This window comes from Neophocaena asiaeorientalis, unplaced genomic scaffold (assembly GCF_003031525.2).
Source record: "Neophocaena asiaeorientalis asiaeorientalis breed wild unplaced genomic scaffold, Neophocaena_asiaeorientalis_V1.1 scaffold218, whole genome shotgun sequence".
NCBI classification, from domain to species: domain Eukaryota; kingdom Metazoa; phylum Chordata; class Mammalia; order Artiodactyla; family Phocoenidae; genus Neophocaena; species Neophocaena asiaeorientalis.
This window is the reverse complement of record NW_020172818.1, coordinates 9,862,984-9,884,940: the sequence shown is the minus strand read 5'-3', so window position 1 is coordinate 9,884,940 and position 21,957 is coordinate 9,862,984. Positions and strand designations below refer to the sequence as shown.

At 39.7% G+C, this 21,957-nt stretch overlaps 1 long non-coding RNA gene across 1 annotated transcript in view; it reads right to left on the bottom strand.

The window, feature by feature from the left end:
• LOC112397599 (uncharacterized) overlaps nucleotides 1-21,957 on the bottom strand; it is a 29,968-nt gene that overhangs the window by 1,718 nt on the left and 6,293 nt on the right. The gene's annotated exons all lie outside the window — the stretch shown is intronic.

Here is a 21,957-nt window from a genome sequence, read left to right as displayed (position 1 = left end):
ACTTATTTTTATAACACAAATGTTTTCCAGCATAATTGATATATCAGGGAACAATTTGAGCATAACACAAATTTTGTGTTTGCTTAGCAGAATTTTGTCCACAAGAAGCATTAGATAAACAAAGAAAACTGCATCCATGTGAACAGAGACATATGAAAATTTAAAAAACGAACACAAAACGTACCTCAGACATCCACCAACTACCCAGTCGCTCGCGTGTGCCCTAAGCCACACTCTCCTATCCACATCCTGTGTTATGACTTTCCACCCAATTTTATGCCTCTCCTTCCTCACTTCTCCATCACTCACAGTATACAAACTTCAGGTCTTTTTCAAAGTCAAGGGCCATATTTATTGAAGTATTTTATTTCTTATCTACTGACTATGTGTAAAGCTGTGCCACCACTTTTATTAAGTTCCTATCTGGTTCTTCTTTAAATGTATCAGTGATGAAGTTTTTGAGTGCTGTGCCAATAACTCCATGCTTCCCTTGAGCCCTGTCATTTTTATTGCATGACTGTGCATAGTGTAATGATTTTTAGGGACTCATACGTCACATTACAGCAAAATTGACTGTATATAATCTCATTTAATTTAGCTTCATAATAGCAGGTGGGTATTATGTCAGTATTTACTAGGCGGATATTACTTTCACCAATAACATCTGTGGGAACTAGGGCTTAATCCAGGTTTCCATCTACTGCTTGGTAGAGCTGAAATTAAAACCCAGGTTAGTCTGATGCCCAAGCATGGCTCTTAGCCATGGTGCTTCCAGAACTGAAGAAATCTACTTCCCTATTACTCAAGAGATTCACAGAAGCAGGATCAGCTTTTCACAGAGCGTTTGAAGATTTCCAACTACAATTTTCAGAGCTTGGATGCTATCCAGGGGAAAGTAAAGTGTGACACAGTCCACTGCTTCTGTTTAAAAGTTTATCACATCTCAGAGAATGAAATCCAGGTCTTCCACCTGGAAGAATCGAGGTATTCATTAGTTCCTTTCCCCCAAGGGGTTTCACTGTGATTCAGGCATTGCCAGGTGTGTGGATACTGAAGGAAGCAGACATCTTCCCCACCTCACTCTGCTTAGGGTCCAATGGAGGGGGTGGAGGAGGAGACAAGCCCGGGGAGACATGTATCACGCATGCTAAGAAATGGAGCATTCTAAACTGGAGGGTGTGGCGGGTAAGGTCGAAGACTGCGGGAACCTCCTGTAAAATAGGTGTCAGCATGCAGGAACCGCGAAGGGGAGGGCTGGGGATAGAACCCAGGTATACCTTTGGATTGAGCAAATGAGAGAGACGCGAGACATAGGGGCAGGCGGTCCAGGGAAACCCTTTGGAAAAGTTTCACTAAAAAGCAGTATTGGGCTTCCCTGGTGGCGCAGTGGTTGAGTCTGCCTGCCGATGCAGGGGACGCGGGCTCGTGCCCTAAAAAAAAAAAAAAAAAAAAAAAAAAAAAAAAAAAAGCAGTGTTAATAGGTGGGGGCATGAGATTATGGGATCTTTTATTTAAAATGAGAGGAAATGAACCTGCGTAAATGCCAAAGCGAAGGAGAAGATTGAAACCTCTGCTGGGGGCAGGTGATTGCTAGTAGAGCCCAGCCTCCACACCCAGGAGTTCTCTTTCTATCCTCCCGCACCCTCGGGGGCCGGGGGCGGGCGGCTGTTCAGAGCATCTTCCCTCTGATCACGCCCCTGTGCCCCATCCCCAGCAGCCAGCATCCTTTGAAATGAAAAGGCTCTTGGGTGTGTGTCCCGCGTGATTCCAGCAGTCTGGCTGCCTGAGCAGCCAGGTAAGACAGGTTCACCCAAAACCAACGGCCTCACACTTTCCTTCTCATCTTTAATGGGCCGGATCGGCACCTGAAACAGGGAGGAGCCGTCATCGAAGGCGACAACCATGGCGAGGGAAACCCGCGTGCTGACCATGAGTGTGATGTGTGGCTCTAGCTGGAGCTGGGTTCCCTAGTCTGGAACCAATTCTCCTTCCTTCTTCTCCTATTGCCCCTGCCATCTCCTGCAATTGCTGAAGTGAATGTCTGCAAACATTCGGCTGAAGTAAAAGCTGGGCTTCCATTTCAATCAGCTTGTGGCAACATCAGGCAGAGTGGGGCAGAGATTTGGAGCCAAAAATAAAAGGTTTGCATTGTGGTCGCCCTACACCTAGACATGGCAATTTTATAGCACACAGATGATGATTTTTTTAGTTGAAGCTGAAATTCACATAAATACAGTTAACCATATTAAAGTAAATAAATCAGTTGTTTTTGGTATATAAATAATGTTGCACAACCACCACCTCTCTCTAGTTTCAAAGCTTTTCATCATCCCATTAAAACATCCTGTACCTAGCAAGTAATCAGTCCTCATTCCTCACATCCTCTGGTAAATGCGTATCCATTTTCTATCTCCATGGATTTGCCAATTCTGGAAAATTCATATAAAAGGAATCATACAATATGTGACCTATTGTGTCTGGCTTCCTTTATTTAGCATAATGTTTTGAGGTCCACCCAAGTTGTAACATGTATCAGTACTTCTTTTTTGGCCTCATAACATTTCCTTTTATGCATATACCACATATTATTTATTCATTTATCATTGATCGATATCTGAGTTGTTTCCATTTGGGGGCTATTATGAATAATGATGCTCTGAACATTCATATACAAGTTTCTATGTGAATATATGTTTTCATTCTTTTTGGGGGGTGGACATATACCTAGTATTGGAATTGTTGGTCAGTGATTCTAGAGGCAGGGCAGGAATAAAGATGCAGACATAGAGAATGGACTTGAGGACACAGGGAGGGGGAAGGGGAAGCTGGGACGAAGTGAGAGAGTGGCATGGACATATGTACGCTACCAAATGTAAAATAGATAGCTAGTGGGAGCAGTCGTATAGTACAGGGAGATCAGCTCGGTGCTTTGTGACCACCTAGAGGGGTGAGATAGGGAGGGTGGGAGGGAGATGCAAGAGGGAGGAGATATGGGGATATTTGTATATGTATAGCTGATACACTTTGTTATACAGCAGAAACTAACACACCATTGTAAAGCAATTATGCTCCAATAAAGATGTTAAAAATATTTTAATATTAATTACATATTTATTTAAATGTGTATTTTGTATGTTTATATATAACACAGTAAGCCCTTAATTATATATATTGTTTCTCAAGACAACTCTAAGTAAAATTAAATCAGTTTAAAGAAAATATCAAATACAAGTGGTAGGTATATGTGGCCCAGACTGTGTAGGTGATACAGGAATTATTTGGGAAACACTTAGGCAGACAAATAGCTCAATGGAAGATATTCAGTCTCCTCATTCTTAAAATAGGACATAATAACCACTCATGGGTTTTTATAAGGTTGAAATTAGATGACAAATGTGAAACCTCCCCAGTGTCCTCAGCTTAGGCGTACAGATGGAATCCCGTAAGCATTGTTTACCTAACTTTCCAGCATAATCATATGACCTCAGTTCCCTTCAAAGTGCCCCCTATGTTGCAGTATTATTTCTGGGAATTTTTTGAGCCACTGACATCCAAGATGGAGACATAGTCCAGGCCATCTCAAACCTATAAAACCCTCAGGTGCCTAGTTGGTTTGGTGCAAACTTTCGACTCCTCAACAGGCTTCCAGAGAAGAGTTCCCTTTAGCTTCTGCTCCAGATTCTTCGACTTCTAAGTTTGGCCCATAGTCTGTGACTATGGCCATAGCTATGACTCCCCCAATGCCTATTCCTCTGCCTCAGACTTCAGCCAAAAAAGGAACAAGTCCAGTGTGAGCAAATTGATGCTTGCAGCCCAACCCACTCAGCCCCTTTTAGATAGAGCAGGGCAAACCTGAGTTCCCCATAAGAACAACTAGAGTCATACTGGCATATGGTAGGGGCTTATCAAAAGTTCTTCACTTCCCTTATTAGGATTTGAAATCCAGGTGCCCTGACAACCCCTCCAGGGCTCTCACATGCATGAGGCATGGTGACATCTCCATGGCCTAATACCCATGAGTAGCACTTGGGCAGTCACAAAGTACCTTTCCATATATCTTCAAAAATTCTCATGTACCTCCTGGGAGGTTTGCAGTATGAGCTTCCTCTCACAGATGAGGCAACTGAGACTAAAGAAAGGTCAAATAACTTTGCCATCACTAGAGATAGTCACTGGAAATGTCAGATATTATAAGCTGAATTGTGTCTCTCTCCCCCAAAATCCATATGATGAAATCCTAACTCCCAGCACCTCAGAATGTGACTATGTTTGGAGATAGGGTCTTCAGAGAGGTAATTAGGTTAAAATGAGGTCAATGGAGTGGGCACCAATCCAGTAGGACCAATATCCTTATAAAAAGAGGAAATTTGGAGACCGGTATGCACACAGGGAGAATGCCATGTGAACAAAAAGGCAGAGATCAGGGTGATGTTTCTATAAGTCATGGGATGCCAAAGATTGCCAGCAAACCCCAGAAGCTAGGAGTGGGGCAAGGAACTGATTCTTTCTCACAGTTCACAGAGGGAAGCAACCCTGCTGATATCTTGATCTTGGACTTCTGGCCTCCTGAAAGGTGAGACGATACATTTCTATTGTTTAAGCCCTTAGTTCACAGTATTTTGTTATGGAAGCCCTAGCAAACTGATACAGCAGGATTCAATCCCAATTCTATTTTAAAGCACAGCACTCACCACCCACCTACAAGCAGGCTTAGAACAAAGAATATACATATGTGCACACACACGCACACACACATACACACACACACACTCCCTTTAAACCACCAAAAAATTTCAGAAACTAAAGTTCATGTACAACTTTCAAAGGACTACTACTCAGACCAGCATGTAGCACCTGTTAAGTTTTATTTTATTCACAGTTCTAAGTAGTTTGACAATATATTTTCCAGCCAGTTAGGAAAGAGATGAACTAACATGTACCAGGTACTGTGTTTATGGTTTACAGTTACTGTAGACCATTTGCATCTAACAAAACTCCTCCGATTTAAAATGTTTATTCCAACATTTCTGATAAGTTGTGTCTAAGAAGAGACAGGAATTCCAAAAAAATTAGTACCCCAGAGTAAATAAAGGGAAAATCTTACGTACATAAACATATCCTCAGGGGACTATGCATTTCAATGCAACTTAAGGGTACATATGATGATTGTACAAATATAATGAACATGATAATAATTTTCCAGGAAAAAGTTTTTCCATCTAAGAACACAGGAAAATGTGCTTCATTGCTATGAATGAATCCATCAAGATAGGATCATTCTAAATGTAAAAGTTTAAAGGAACCAAGTTTTACCAATTCCGAGAAAATGATTCACTCTAGAAAATGTAGTTTCCTGAGATTCGAGAAGGTAAGCATTGTGTGAACTCACATTACCATGTTCTCTCCTGCAGTATTACTTAGGCATGATCACCTGGAGAACAAGGCAAAAGAACTTAAGTTACAGTGGTGTAAACAGTGTTCCCAGGAAGGTCTCATGCTCCAAGGTCTCCAAGATGCCAGAAAGGACATCTCCTCCAGTCCACCATGGTATTTGGAAGTAAAACGTAACCCCTGTAGTCATCTTTTACAAATATTCCCTATTTGATGAGTTATCAGGAACCAAGTACAAAATAAAACAACAAAGACCCAAGAGAATGACCTGAAGAGAGACTAGGATGAAACAACACAGGACAGGAAAAACTTTTTTCAGGAAATAAACTTGGGTACAAAATAGGCAATGTTATTTTTCTAGAAATCAGTTGCATCTTTATACCTTTGCACCTGGTGGCTGAAAACTCCAGCTAGGCACTTCCAGGTAAACGTTGTGTTAGTTTTCTGTGGCTGCTGTCAAAGTACCACAAGTTCCTTTCATTTTCTCATAGTTCTGGAGGCTAGAAGTCCAAGATCAAGGCATTGGCAGGGTTGACTCCTGGCTGTAAGGGAAGTATCTGCCACAAGCCTCCCTCTGGTTTGTAAATGGATGTTGTTTGGGTGTCAACTGTATCCCCCCAAAATTTATACGTTGAAGACTTAAACCCCCAGTACTCCAGAATGTGACTGTATTTGGAGATAAAGAGGTGATTAAGTTAAAATCAGGTCCTGTGGGTGGGCCCTGATCCAATAACATGACTGAAAGAAGAGAGTAAGAGACAGACACAAACAGGGAGACCATGTGAGGACACAGGAAGAAGACAGCCTTCGACAAGTCAAGGAGAGAGTCCTCAGAAGAAATCCACCCTGCTGACATTTTGATCTCAGACTTCTCAAACAGAATCATGAGAAAATACACGTCTGTTTTTCAAGCCGCCCAGTCTGTGGCACTTTGTTACTGCAGCCCAAGCAGACTAATAGAGTCATCTTCTCCCTCTGTCCCTTTACATTGTCTTCCTTCCACATGTGTCTGTCTCTGTGTCAAGAATCTTTCTTTTCACTGGGATAACCGTTATATTGTATTAGCGGCCACACTGATGGTCTGATTACCTCTGTAAAGACTCTGCCTCCAAACAAGGTCACGTTAAGAGGTATTGGGCATTAGGACTTTAACATGTATCTTTTGGCGTCACACTTCAACCCATAACAATTATTTCAGCTTTAAACGCTGTTGAACTATTCTTTTTTCCAAACTACACAACTTGGCCAATAAATATCATAAGAGAGAGGGCTTTAGTTTCTTCATCTATGAGGAAATGAGGGGAGTGAACACGTGACACTGAGCTCTGACTTTCTATGACCCGAAGCCACTGTGACTTTCCTTAAATGCTTGCACTGTTTCTCTTCAAGACAATGAACCTGATTGATTCCTGCTAGATTTAAGGAAATGGCCTCTGGGTTTCCCTTAACTTTAATTTAGAGTGATTCCAGTGTGGTAAAGGCCCCGTTCATATTAGTGCTTTGCTGAGGGCTACGTACATTATGCTTGCTCACGAGAGGAGGACAGGAAAAGTGCCAAGAACAGTATCACAGGCGGCAGGTTTGGGCAGTGAGTCAGTGAACAGAGGCTAATGCCTGCAGAAGGGATTTGTTGTAGAGTTTGGCTGACATCCTGCCATCAGTTAGGGCAGTTACCAGTGTTACTATCTCTGCTTGACAGGGTATAAGTGAAGGAAACCCAGGCTTCAGAATCAGACAGCCCTTAGTCACGTTCCTGCTCTGAGATGCTTGAGGCCTGTAACTCTGTCCAAGCCAACTCCAACCAAAATGGGTTAGTGATTCCTAACCCATTAAATTAAATTAAATGAGGTATGCTCATTGACTTTTAGTAAATGTCAAAAACATACCAAAAAACAGCAAATCAAAAAATACTGTGTCCTTTCCCTGTCGTGCAACCTACGTGAGTCTTCACTGAAGAATCAGTACAACTTTAGGACAGTTATAAAGAAAAGGAAAACACACTAGCTATACCTTCCTTGCCTCCGTGTTCACTGTTCCTGTATTAAAAGTCTTCAATGAGGAAAGATCAGTATAAGCCATTCAATTATGAATTCATTTTTAAAGCAGGGAAAACTGATTAATTTGTTAATGGATGAGTGTACTTACTGGTTAATGAATTTTATAATTTGGTTAAATTCTGTACCTGTTCAATTAGGTTTTATTTTATGCATATTCACTTAGCACAGGTATTCATTTTGTAAATGGTATTTTATGAATATTTATTTAGCAGAGTTTCACTTTTCAGTGTAGCAATGTATTTAGTGCCCCTGTATGAATTTTGCCATTCTATGGAAGCAGTAAGAACGGGAGTTGTGATGCCTGCTCTGTACCTCTACCCTCAAATTGAGGGGTCTGCTTTTCAGAACATGGGCTGTTTCATAAAAACAGAAACAAAAACAAAACACAGTGCAAGCTGACTATTATAGGAATGAAAGAAGCAACATCAGCAGCTAAGCACAAAGGTGGGATTCTTAAGAGAGCAGACCCAACACACTGTGGGTTCAAAGATTTATATAACTCAGTTTTGCATACATTTTGATATAAATTATTGAGTAGCAATGCTGCTGGGGAATTTTATTAAACACTTAACATGAATTAGCTCATGTAATCTTTACACTACCACTAATGATGGTATGATACCCATTTTACAGATGAGATAAGTAAGTTGCAGATGAAATAAATTTCCAAAGTCACTAAAAGTGGTGAGGCTTAGCATGACCCCATGAACTCTGAGCTAGTGGGTCAGTCATTCTTTGTACAAGAATGGGGACAGGCTTGAAGCAGAGTAGATGGATTGCGACACAGTAGCAGGGGCCACCTGGAGGGAGAGGAGAAAACAATAACGATGAGAGTTTACATTTACTGAGGGATTATTATGTATCAGGCACTTTACACATAATATTCTGGTTAGTCCTCAAAGTAAACCACTGAAATGGGTGTTATAGTCTCATTTTATAGAAGAGGAAACTGAGGCACAGAGAAGTTAAGTAACTTGCCTAAGTTCAAAGAGCTTACAAGTGATGGAGCCAGGATTCCAGGGTCACTTCCAGTCTGCTAGACTCCCACTGGGGTCTGGGGCTGAGGCTGCAGACACATTTCCTGTCCTGAGCAGACATAGCTCAGACACAGGGACAAGTCTTGTTCTTAAAGGATGCCCTGGGGTCCATTCAGGAGCTGGAGTGTCATAGACTCAAAGGTAGGGCTTACAGATTCTTCTCAGGAACTGAAAATAAATATTTTATTTGCCTTTTAGTTTATTTCTCACTGGAAGACACATGTGGGAAGAAGGTCTAAAATGGCATACTATAGTATAGAACAGTATTGAAAAGCAATTAACACAATCGTATGGTTCATGAAAGCCACCAATTATCATAAGAGCACAGAGCCCTTGCACCCCAGCCATAAGTCCATCTCACTGTGATGCAGTCACCTACTCAAGGGCCAAAAATTCCCATACACTTAGTATGATGAAGGAATCATGGCACATCACGTGCATATACCTATGCTTGTCAACATCAGAGCTTGTCATGCAGAGAGATACATTAAGAAGTAAGCTAGAGAACAAAAAACATTTTTAAGGTTTTTAGAAATCATGACATATTCAACAAAATCCTTTTTAAGAAGATAATTCAGTAAGATGCATTGTTCTTCAGAGAATAGTATAATTCTTCCAGAACCTATAGGAACAGGAACGAGTACCTGCTGTCTGTATTTCACAGTGCAGGTAATACCTGAGGGACCATTCAGTGGGACTTTCCAGGTGTTCTAGTATATTCCAAAGGAGCCCTTTAAAGACCAGATAAGCAAAGAAATGAACATATCCAAAGGAGTACTGTGTGGGACCTAAAATTTGATTTCTCAACAAAACCTATATTTGATGGAGATAATTAATAATTATTTTAATTTAAAATAAACAACCAAAGGAGCAAAAACCTATAACAGTCTATTAATTATATAAAACACGAGTGGAACTTCCAAGTTCTAACAGGCCATCCTAGACTTTCTTGGAATTTAAAACAGTGGAAATTCTTTGTTAGAAGTTCTTGAAAACCCTGAAGAGCTTTGAACACTTAACAATATGGAAAGAGAAGAAATGGGTACCAAATTAATGAAAATATCATGGACAATACCAGCAACCATTTATTTAGGTGCTTCTGCCTGTCAGCAAGGAGGCACTTCATTCATAATTTCATTTAATCCTCCCAAGAAGAAATCCCAAGAAAGGGAACGTTATTATCCTTCTCCAGTGGCAGGAAACAAGCACGGAGAAGTTAAGAAAACTGTCTAAGGTAACACAGCTCATTATCAGTACAGCCAAATTCTCACCTATGTTACTCTAAAGGTCATTCCAGCCCCCAGGATAGCACACTGCTTCTCATTTTCGATTTTCAAAATGGTCTAAAAATTGTTTGTTTTTTTTTTTAACTTTTTAAGATGGATTCAAGTAAAGAATGATTAGAAATAGTTGAAAGTACAGTACTTTGTTGAAGATCAGATCATAATGAGAAAAAATCACCTCCATGACTCACTTTTTTCCCTTAGAAAAAGCAACTTCTGCCATAAGCTGGGACTGTAACTCAAGTGCTTGTATGAACTTGATTATCAAGTTCATAAGATATTCTGGGAATGAGATAAACAAGTTGGGAAATCAAAATGAATTCTCTTGAGTCCCAGGAATATAAAGGAAAATGTCAAATCTAGACAGAGCTTCTGAGTAGGGTGTCCTGAGTATATTCATTGGCAATTTCATGAGGGGAGGAGTATTGTAAATGATAATATCTTATGCACTTGTGGGCAATAGATTCAAGAGCAATCAATTTAAGTAAATCAAAAAGTGGGTCCAAATAGGGGAGAACCGTATTATTTATAAATGGCTTTGTGGATCAGCTAGTGTCCTAGACCCTTAAATGTTCACTGACTCCTCCAAGGAACCCATGAGTTGGGGATGGAGATTCTCTTTTTTTTTTTTTTTCATATAATTAAACAAAGCCTCAGGGCAGTCAGTGTGTCTGAGGTTTCACAGCTGGGAAATGTTAGAACTGGTTACATTCACATCTGTCTGAGTTGCCTCAGGAGAATGAGAGTGAAGAGGCATCTGAATGCTGCTCCATCATGAGGAATGAAAGAAAGTATCAGAGGTGTTTTCCTGAACAGCAGAAGTCTCGGATCAGATACAAGAGATGTCTGACTTCAAGTCAGGTGAAATAAATAAAGAAAGCAGGGATGCTTTGGTTAAATGAGGATAGAAGGGGTTCCAAAAAGGTGTTCCTAGGCAAGTTAAGCTAGTCAGTAACACAAGAGGCAGAGTAGTAAACAGATAGTTGAGTCCAACTGCCTGGGTTTGAGCCCCAGCCTAGGTCTGTGAACTTAGGCAAACACCTGAAACTCCCAATGCCGCATGCATTAGTTTGGGTCTACTGAGAACCAGATGTCAAGATGGGATTGTAGGTGTAAGACATTTATTGGAGGAGTGGATTAGTATCAGCACAGGCTGCCATAACAAAATACCATAGACTGGGTGACTTAAACAGAAATTTATTTTCTCACAGTTCTGGAGGCTGGGAAGTCTAAGATCAAGGTGCTGGGCAACTGGGTTTCTAGTGAGAGCTTGCTTCCTGGCTTTCAGATGGCCACCTTCTGGCTGTGTCCTCATATGGGAGAGAGAGTGAGAGAGAGAGAGAGAGAGATTAGGAACAGGGGAAGGGGATATAACACAGTCCATAGCATGGAGGGAGCAGAAAGCAGGCAGAGCCTTCCCCCTATGTGGATCTGATATCTGTGAAAGAAGAAAAGGGAGGAAGATTTGAGTAGGAAGGATCTTTTACTGCAGCCCACTTTCAAGAAAGGTTAGGCCAGGCTAATAAGTATTTTTTTGTTCTTTTTTTAGCTTTATTGAGTTAAAATTGACATATAAAACTGTAAGATGTCTAAAGTATACAATGTGATGATTTGACATTCATAGACATTGTGACAGTGCCCCCATTAAGTTAATTCGTACATTCACCACCTCACATATATACCTTTTTAAAATTTCTTTTTATTTTATATTGGAGTATAATTGATTTACAATGGTGTGTTAGTTTCAGGTGTACAGCAAAGTGATTCAGTTATACCTATACATATATCTATTCTTTTTCAGATTCTTTTCCCATTTAAGTTATTAGAAAATATTGAGCAGAGTTCCCTGTGCTATATACTAGGTCCTTGTTGATTATCTATTTTATATATCGATATAATAGTGTGTATATGTTAATACCTAACCCCTAATTTATCCCTCCCCCCACCAACCTTTCCCCTTTGGTAACCATAAGTTTGTTTTCTAAGTCTGTGAGCCTGTTTCTGTTTTATAAATATGTTCATTTGTGTCCTTTTTTTTTAGATTCTACATATAAGTCGTATCCTACGATATTTGTCTTTCTCGGTCTGACTTACTTCACTTAGTATGATAATCTCCATGACCATCCATGTTGCTGCAAATGGCATTATTTCATTCTTTCTTATTGCTGAATAGTATTCCATTGTATATATGTGCCACACCTTCTTTATCCATTCATCTGTTGATGGACATTTAGGTTGCTTCCATGTCCTGGCTATTGTAAATAGTGCAGCTATGAACATTGGGGTGCATGTATCTTTTTGAATTATGATTTTCTCCAGATAATCTCCAGATGATGTTCTCCCAGGTGTGGGATTGCTGGATCATATGGTAGCTCTAATAGGTGTTCTTGAGATAGTCACTCTCTGGAGGAGTCTTGCATCTCACTATGCAGTAGAGTGTCCTGTCATTGGGCTGGGAGTAGCCCAAGGGAAGTGTGCTTTTGGCACACATGGTAATGAAAGCAAAGGGGCAGCAGCTGGGACTATCAGCAAATTGTGCTCTTACAGAAGAAATCTTAGTGGTACATTTCCTTGGCTGCTTCTGGGCACAGATTGGAAGACACTAACCATAGTGCATAGTTCAAACAACACTTGGCAGGATGAAATGAGTTAATATAAAGTACATGGCTCAATGCCTAGTGCATGGTGGCCATTTAATATTCATCAGCTCTTATTAAAATGTGCTTCTCATCCACCCTGGTCTTTGGGTGACAAATGTAAAGAGGGCCAATTACATATTCATCCCAGGTTGTGTTTGTTGATCATCAACACCCACACTTCAATTAAATATATCATTGGTTTTATTGCTTTGTAAAAATCTTCCAAAGATAATCAGTGTGAATGCTGAAAATTGTTATTGCACTGTAAAAGAAATAAAGAGCTCAATTTTCCTGACTTGAGGCTGGTGATCATAATACACAATTGCAGCTGCATTGGTTATTTATATGTTTCTAGTTCAGTGGAGGTACCTTAGAATTACAAAATCTCAGAATTAAATGGAAAAATTTAAGCCATCTGGTCCAAACACCATGCTCTGCTTGGATTTCCCAAAGAAATGATCCTTCAGCCTCTCTTCACCAACAGCAATGATGAAAAACATACTCTTTTATTGGTTGGATATTCCTTTTTTGACATGATTTTCTCCATAAGGATGGTCTCTAGGGACCATATTCTCATTTCCAGTTAGATTGAGCCAATAGGTTTAGCCAACATCCAGCAGGATATTGGTGGGTGAGAGGAGAGGAGTCAGGCTACTTCTCTCCTTGGGTCCTGTCCTAAGGGTGATGTAGGACAAGCGAGTCCCCGATTGAAGTCACCACTCCTCTCGAACTAGTGGGTGCTGATAGCCATCTCATCGTGCTCTTTTACTAGCCGTGGTTATCATATTATCCTTCGTGGTTCTCCCATACCTTTGTAGTTAGCGCCATTTATAAGCCCATTTCAAACAACCCCAGTTTGAATTTGCCATCTGTTTCTCATTGGTACCCTGACTACCACAGACTGTTCCTAACTAATAGAAAGGTCTCCCTTACCAAGGTGATGGGACCCCTTGTTCCATTCCTTGGAGTCAGGCAGAAAGGGTCCCATGTATCTTTCCAAATAAAAGTTCTTCAAGTCCACAAGGCAGATCTTAATAGAAACCTAAAAATCTGGACACGTTCAGTTTGAGGCTTTTGTGATAAAGATTTCGAAAGCATTTCAGGAAAAATCAAATTTGAAGCTAAGTACTTTCCTTAAATATCTTGCTGAGCTTAACAATCCTTTGTACACCTTCCATTCAAAAAATGTCTAAGACTTTTAATAGTCTACTTATATTTCCAGTCTTCACATCTTAGGAAAACACTTTCCCTTTGCTCATTCTTTTGTGATGCTAGATGCTTCCTCTGTGTTGAATAAAGTATTATAGCCTTTAATTTGCCCTCAGTTGACTATGCAAAAGATTCCCCTGAAGACAAATTCTACATCTTTAATGTTATTATATGTTTTCATTTTAAGAGACCAGTAAAAATCGGGGGTGGGGAGAAAAGGAGAAAATGGAAAAAAAAAAAAAAAAAGAAGAAAGAAATCTACAACCTCACTGTTCAAACCACCCAGTTAATAGTTTCCTGAATAATTTATAGTCCTCTGAATGTATAGTAACCATATATTTATTTTTAGCCTGCATTTTCTATTTCACTTGACAAGCATTTTCCCATATTTTCACGTAGCTTTCTGAAAAGCTGCTTGAAGACAACATAATACACCATTGCATGTCTAGGTCACAAGTTACTTGACCATATCCCACCATTTGATAGGTAGGTTGTTCTTATTTGACTTTTTAGAAGCTTTGAGTATTATAATATTTGTTACAATAAATATTTTTGTAAGTAAGACTTTCCGTTGTTGTTGCCCTTGATTTTAGTTTTCTTCCTCAGGTTTCATTCTCAGGATTAACACTAAGTACCAAAATGTTTAACCAATCATCCATCTCTCCCTGGAATGTGTAAGAATTTCTGTACAACCACATCTTGGCCAGCAAGATGTTGCTATCAATGCACTCTGCTAGTGTTTCATTTCCAACATTTCTGGAATCGTTGTGGTCTTAGCTAATACTGAATCAGTTACACAAATGATTACTGACCCAGAGGCTTGAAAAATTAATGGTTAGAGAGTGTTTTCTTCACATCAGGATTTATTCAGACCTTATGCCAGGTGGGCTGATGTTTGTAAAATATTCAAGCAAGATCTCTCATTTTATATATTTTGTAATAAATACATTTTAGATTGATATATAGCACATGTGTGTCTTAATAGACACACTTAGTTGCTTTCAATATAACTTTTACAATATCTGTATTACAATATCACTTCAATGCAATCTTTGTTCATAAGTCTTTGCTTCAGGTATTGCTATTTTCTTAACAGAGATTTGTTGCAGCAGAATTAGTGAGCCGAGGACTCTACTCATTATTAAGGACCTTCATATATATTATTCAATTGCTTTCTGGAATGTTTTCACCATTTGAACTTGAGATTATATGAGCATGTCCTAATCTATCCATAGATCTTTATCAGTGTTAAATGTTACACACATGTAAATTATATATGCACATATATATTTAAATATTTAATAATTTGGTGGGTGAAATCGTCATTCACTTTTATTACAATTAATTTAAAAATTATCCCTGGAGTGTTGGAGCAATTATCTATATCTTCTTTTAGTAAGTATTTTACCTCTAGGGAGTATACATTTTTCCCTCCTGCTCCTGGAATTATAGGTGGACCTTGATAGAAAGTCTCCTTACTCTACATATACATTTCTTAAATTTGGCTACACAGCCCCTCAGTTTCTCACTTTTCAAAATGAAGAGAACAAAGAGCATAGGAGCCCCAGAAGGAGAATGTCCAGCTGGCTGGTGGTTATCGATGCATGTCTTGCTAATATTCTAATTCCTCCCTCTCTGGTGCTGTTTGTGGTTCTGGCTAATGCTTGTTCACTTACACAAACGGTTACTGATCCAGAGGTTCAGGGTATCAAGTTTTGAAGTGTAGCCCATTGTGGGCTTGGGATGTCCCTGGATTCAAAAGCAGGTCCTTCTCTCAAAGTGGAGAAAGAAAATATTAAATGAAGGCAGGTAGAAGAACACCAGTATCTATGAACTATCTATTAACTATTCAGATATTCTTTCACCAAACATTTTTTTAGCACTTCTGCTATGAGGTCCTTGCTGTTTGAGGTGCAAGGGAGACAAGGTGACACAGGAATATTGATGGACTTTGTACCTGGTCAGGGACTCGGGCCCAGAATTGACCATGACACTGAATGGTCAGGCCTGCCTCACAGACGATATTCTTAGAAAGTGCTTTGAGGATGCCATGGAGGTGCTAAGTCCTTCCACCAGTGAGGACCAGGGAAAGTTAAATCCAAGAGGGCTCTGAAAGCCATGGAGACCACTGCTGGTTAGCAAAGGGGAGAACATGTTTTGAACAAGGCATAGAGACATGAAAATTTGTGGCCTGTTTGGGAATCTAGGTTAGGGTGTCTGACACTCTTGTGTCTTAAAATGTGGCCAAGAAAGTAGACAGGCAGAGAAAGTAGACAAGAAGGTAAAGGTGGACCAATCTTGCAAAAGGCTTTAAATGCCACATTTAAAAAGAAAAAAGCAAACTTACCTTCCATCAATGGGCAGCCATCAAGGTTTGTGAGCGGGAAATAACAAATACCCCTCCAAAGATCACAGTCAACATAGATAACTTGAACTCCATGCAAATGCCAGCCAGCTACAGAAATGGAGCTCCCAACACCATCCACTTTCTTTCTGCATAGAGGTTCCCGTCCCTTTATTTACTGACTTTTATCTAAACCTCAAAAACACATTTGTGTTTATTAATGACTGTCTATAGTATATCACAATTGTGACATTTGAAAACCTGAAGTCATTTGAATTATGACATTGCCAAGGAAACAACAAATTCCTTTACATTTGAAAGCTTCCCAATTCTATCAGTCCCCATGGTGTTGGAACAAGAGCTTAAGGGTTTTCAAACTCCAAGCATGTTTCATAGGGAGAGGAACCAAGCATGAAGTATTTCAAACATTAGCTGTTGTTGTTTTCTTTTTTTTTACACTATGAATATGTCAAGGTCTGCAACAGGAAAGGTCTGTTGTCTCTAGTGTCGTGATAGTAAGATACATAATGGGGTATGATCATGCATACTTCAAAATGACGCATGTGCAGGACAGAGATGAGAGCAGAGCAAAAGGGAAGACAGACTCAGTGCTGTCTGATGGGGAGAGTTGGCTGCAGTGTGAGACAGTCCTGGCTCAAACCCCAGCCTCAGTGTCCTCTCCTCTAAGTAATCATTGTCAAGGTTCAAGGGGACAGAATATACCAAATACATTAATGCTGAATCCAAGCAAGATCTCATTTACATGCAATCTAAAACCATGGTGTCATGAACCCTACTGACTTGATTACAGGGTCTCATTTCCTCTCATCATCATCTTCCAATTCTTTATTGGATCCCCAAAAGGAGTATATCATACACTCACAATTATCAACTAGTTACCACAGCCTGGTGGGTTTTTTGTCTGGTTAAGCTTAGGTTGTATCATATAATGTAAGGTTTCTACAATAGCGACACCCCTGAATCTCAAGGGCTTGACACCCACTGTCTGTATGGCTGGGGAGGAAAGGGCTGGGATGTGGACACTGGCCTCCCCCCCATTCAGAGTCACATTTTCACTGGATCCTAAGAAAACCTTGCTCCACCCAGAATTCCACAAAATCTCCCGTGAAATCAACTCCTTCATCTACCCTCTTCCATGTCTCCTCTCCTGCACGCAAGTCTCAGAAAACAAACTTTCAAACACCACCTCCATCTCTCCAATGATAAGGTATGGTTTGCAGAACATTCTAAATCCATTTCCTCTCACTAGTCCCTTGCCAGGCTCCAACTCTAGACCAAGAGAGCCTATCTTAGCCACTCACACCTCACCAATGACTGACCAAGATAACATGTGAAATAGAAAATGGATTTGCATTTCTAAACCCATGCTGAAATCCTGTCTCTAAATCCTATCAGGATGGAGGGGTGACTTTTCAAGAAATAAGATTTGTAAATAGATGCTCTCAGGACAGAGGCAACAAAGTTGTCCTCCAGTTTCCTCCTCTAAGAGCATAACAAAATGGTTATGGCTTTTAAGTGATTATTTTTCTGGCTTCTACCCAGGACAATTTCAAAAATTTAAGGTACTAATTTCAGCCAGAGCAGCCTGTTACTTAAAATCTTGGCACAAAGAAGAAGAAGAAAAGACAGAAAAAGGAAAAAGAAAGAAAGGGAAATGAAGGAAGGAAGGGAGGGTGAGAAGACAGCCCTTTCTTCTTTTTCTTACCTAGGAGAAATTATAGCATTCTAGAACTTGTCAGTAACATAAAGATCATCTAGTTCTATGACCTTTTTCAAAGAAGGAAACCTGAGGCTCAGAGAGATGAAGATATGTATTTAAAACCACAGAACCAGTGAATGGATGAACTGAAATTTTGTACAGCAATTTCCACAGCCCCCTGTTGCCTAGATAAACAACAGCTTAGGTAAGAGGTGATTTTCTGGCCCAAATTTGAATTGCAGAATCCAGCCTCCCATTTGTATAATGGTACTTTATTTTTATGCTCAGAGAACAGTGCTTGTTTGAGCTCCTGGCCACCTGCCAGAGGAGCTGGGCTCTGGACAGGCATCATAGGACTGCAGTGAATGGGAGGGAGGCGCCCAGCTGGGAGGAGAATCTTGGCTCTCTACTGAGGAGTGTGTAGGAATCCTGCACAAGAAACTATTGAGAAATCCCTTTAGGATGGTAAACAACATCAAGTGCAGAATTGTAGGCCAGGATGAAATACCGATGTGGGCAAATAGTCAATTAAAAGCCCTACTTTGTTACTCTCTTTGTTCTTCCTTCTCTTCTTCCACCTCCTCCATCTCTTCCCCACCCTCCTCCTCCTCCTTCTTCTTCTTCTTTTTCTCTTTCTTTCATAAACACTGAGGTGATTTATACTTTCATGTATCTAAACCTTAGCTCTTTAGACATCTACTTTACATGGAATGTATGGTGGTAGAGTGTAGAGAAACTGTGTGTGTAACTGAGGTCTTTGCCAATCCTTCACTCTTTCTTCTAGTCACTAATCAGTAAGCTTGCACTGCTCTGAACAGATACAGTATATAGAGCATGGAACTGGGGGTCAAATAGACTCTGTCCCAGTCTAGCTGTGTGTCATTGAGGAAGTGATTGGATGTCTCTGATTCCCACTTTCCACACCTAACCATAGGGACAAACACAGAGCACAGGAAATCATGAGGGTTAAGTATGAGATGCATTCCATCCCTTCAATCTCTACCTGTGAGATATCTTCAAAATTTGTACCCTTTTTCTCCCTGGGGTAAATTTCTATGTGACAGATTTGAAAGATCATTTGTTCATTCATTTACTAAGTGTTAACAGTAGGGCTCAGGCACTGTTCTGGCTCTGAGGGTTCAGGAATAAACAGAAGATGCAAAGTCCCTACTCTCATGGCGCTGAGATTCTAGCAGGGGAGGGCGGTAAACCAACACCAAAAGAAAGCTTCATGATGGAAGAAACTTTACTTTTTATCTACTGTGGCATTCCCTGTCCTGTGAACAGTGCCTGGCCCACTAGATGCTCAGCTAATATCCATGGAATAATTGAACAAATTACATTTGGCACAAGAAAACTGAAATAAGAGAGATGAGTAAAATATATATATTTAACCTACAAATAAATGTATATCATCTCCAGTAATGATCAGTCCTATGACAGACTTCTAGAGCCCTGTGGTAAGCTGAATAATGACCCCCAAAGATGCCCACACCCTAATCCTCCAGAGTCTGTGAATATGTCACCTTCCACAGCAAAGTGATTTTGTGGATGTGATTAAGTTAAAAATCTTGAGATGAGGAGATTATCCTGGGTTATCTGGGTAGACCCATTATCTGGGTGGACCCAATGTCATCACAAGGACCCTTGTAAGAAGGAAGCAGAGATCACCTGAATAATAGGTGAGGTGATATGGGCCTGCTCGTCAGGGAATGAGGACAGTCTCTAGAAGCTAGAAAAGACAATTAAATGGATTTTCCCCTCAAACCTTCAGAAGGAATGGGTCCTTGATCACAGTTTGATTTTAGCTCACTGAGACTGATTTTGGACTTCTGAGTTCCAGAACTTTGAGATAATAAATACACATTGTCTTAAGCCATTAATTAAGTTTACACTAATTTGTTATAGCTTCCATAGGAAGCAAATATAAGCACCTTGATGGGTCTTCTGGCTTGACCTAAATCCACATGTAGGTGAACAACCCGTTCCTATACAAGGCAGACACTCTGATTACATATATCATCTGCTTTTGCTTGCTAAGGAGCTTTTTTTTTTTTTTATCATTTATTTCCAACTGTTTGGTCAGTTAGGCTCAACTCATGATGGGAAATTATTGTCAAACAGAGCTGACAGAGTCATGGGCTAATTTTCACTCCGGAGAGACCTGACTGATGATGCTGAGACCCCAAGTTTGTGATGTTGAACATTTCACAGGTAGATTGGGAACAATACAATTTAGAGAGGCAGTAATGTACTTCTCAGGATGGGAACAATACATTTTAGAGGCATTAATGTACTTCTCAGGATGGGAGGAATTGAAAACTGTGTACAGTAGCTTAAATTAGAACTGTAAATAGTTTATTTTGTCTGAAGATAAGTCATAAGTTAGGTACATGAAAAGTAGGGGTAATTAGGTCTGCTTTACATTAAGTATCATGTTTATTTTCCATCTATAAACTGATAAATAATGCAGTAATTGGAAACTAGAATTGTCATGCAATTGTTGGTGACATGTGAAGTTAACACTTTATGAAGGTCCTTCTGCATAAACTGCAGATGAATTAAGAACATAGCTGACTTGCTTGCAATTAAGTAAAAAGTTAATATAGAACCTAAGGTTGGTTATGTGTCCTTTTCTATATGTATCTATATCTATCTATATCTGTATATATATATATATAGGTAAGAAATATAACAAAACATAAATTTTAACCATCTTAAGTATACAATTCAGGAGTTTTAATTAAATTCAAAATGTACATCAGCCACCACTGTATATTTCCAAAACTTTGTCATTACCCCATTGGAAATTTTATGTTTATTAAATAACAATTCTTCATTTTCCACTCTCTCTTCAGCCCCTGATCACCTCTAATTTACTTTCTGTCTCTCTGAATTTGGCCATTCTAGTTATTTCATATAATTGGAATCATACAATATTTGTTCTTTTGTGTCTGGTTTATTTCAGTCAGCATAAAGCTTTCAAAGTTCATCCATGTTGTAGCATTCATCAGGATTCATTTGTTTCCATGGCTGAATAAATTTTCATTGTATGGATAGACCACATTCATTTACCCAGTAATCTGTTTATGGACACTTGAGTTGTTTCTTCCATTTGGTGATTGTGAACGAGAGTAAGACTGGATTTTAATAAATAGATGGTCATGGCTAAAATATCCCTTGAAATTTAAAACCCTTTCCAGTTTCCTTTTCAAATTTGCCATACCCCCTGGGTCAGGGGGGAGGGGGGGAACTAAGGAGGACATTGTACATTGGGAGATGGGAGAAACTGGATTTTAAAGGAATGATTTTGGTACAGATGAGAGAAATGACAGTTAATTGAAAAACAGTAATTTTATGTCCTTGGCAAATAGTTAGGAGTCTTCTTTATCAAAACAGGTAAATTTACAAACTATTTAGCAGACTATATTTTCTTTCTAAATTACCTTTAATCTGCATCTGTCATGTATAGAAAAGAAAGGAACAAAGAGGCCATTCAAACTTATCTTCTTCATTATTTGAATATTTCAGGAAAACAAATAGACTTTTATTATTCAGATAATTGTCTCAAAAGCTGTGTTTGCCTGTCAATGGCCTGGATTTATGTGAATGTTTATGTTTAGAGGCACAACAAGATCTCACTGATTTTGGATGTGTTGCCCTTGATGTTCATAATGGGCAGTGATACCCCCAAGGGCTATTCTATTCCAAAAGCCAGTTCTTTACCGCAGACCCTTTGGAGGGGTCCACAAAGAGGGTATTAAAAGAACAATGGGGCTTCCCTGGTGGCGCAGTGGTTGAGAGTCCACCTGCCGGTGCAGGGGACACGGGTTTGTGCCCCAGTCCGGGAAGATCCCACATGCCGCGGAGCGGCTGGGCCCATGAGCCATGGCCGCTGAGCCTGCATGTCTGGAGCCTGTGCTCCGCAACGGGAGAGGCCACAACAGTGAGAGGCCTGTGTACCGCATAAAAAATAAATAAATTAAAAATAATAAAATAAAATAAATTAAAAAAAAACATTCATTAAAAGAACAATGAATGCACATGTGTTGAATGCCTACTATGCACCTGGCTGTGCTCTTGGCCTTTAAGATAAGTAAATAAAAGACTGTGCTCCTGGCCTTTAAGATAAGTAAATAAAAGACTGTGCTCTTGGCCTTTTACTTAAGAATTCCTTAAATAAAATCTTATTCCCATTTAACATATGAGCAAACTGAGCCTCTAAAATAGTTAATCAAATTTGTCTAGTATTACTCACAACTAAAGTCAAGATTTAA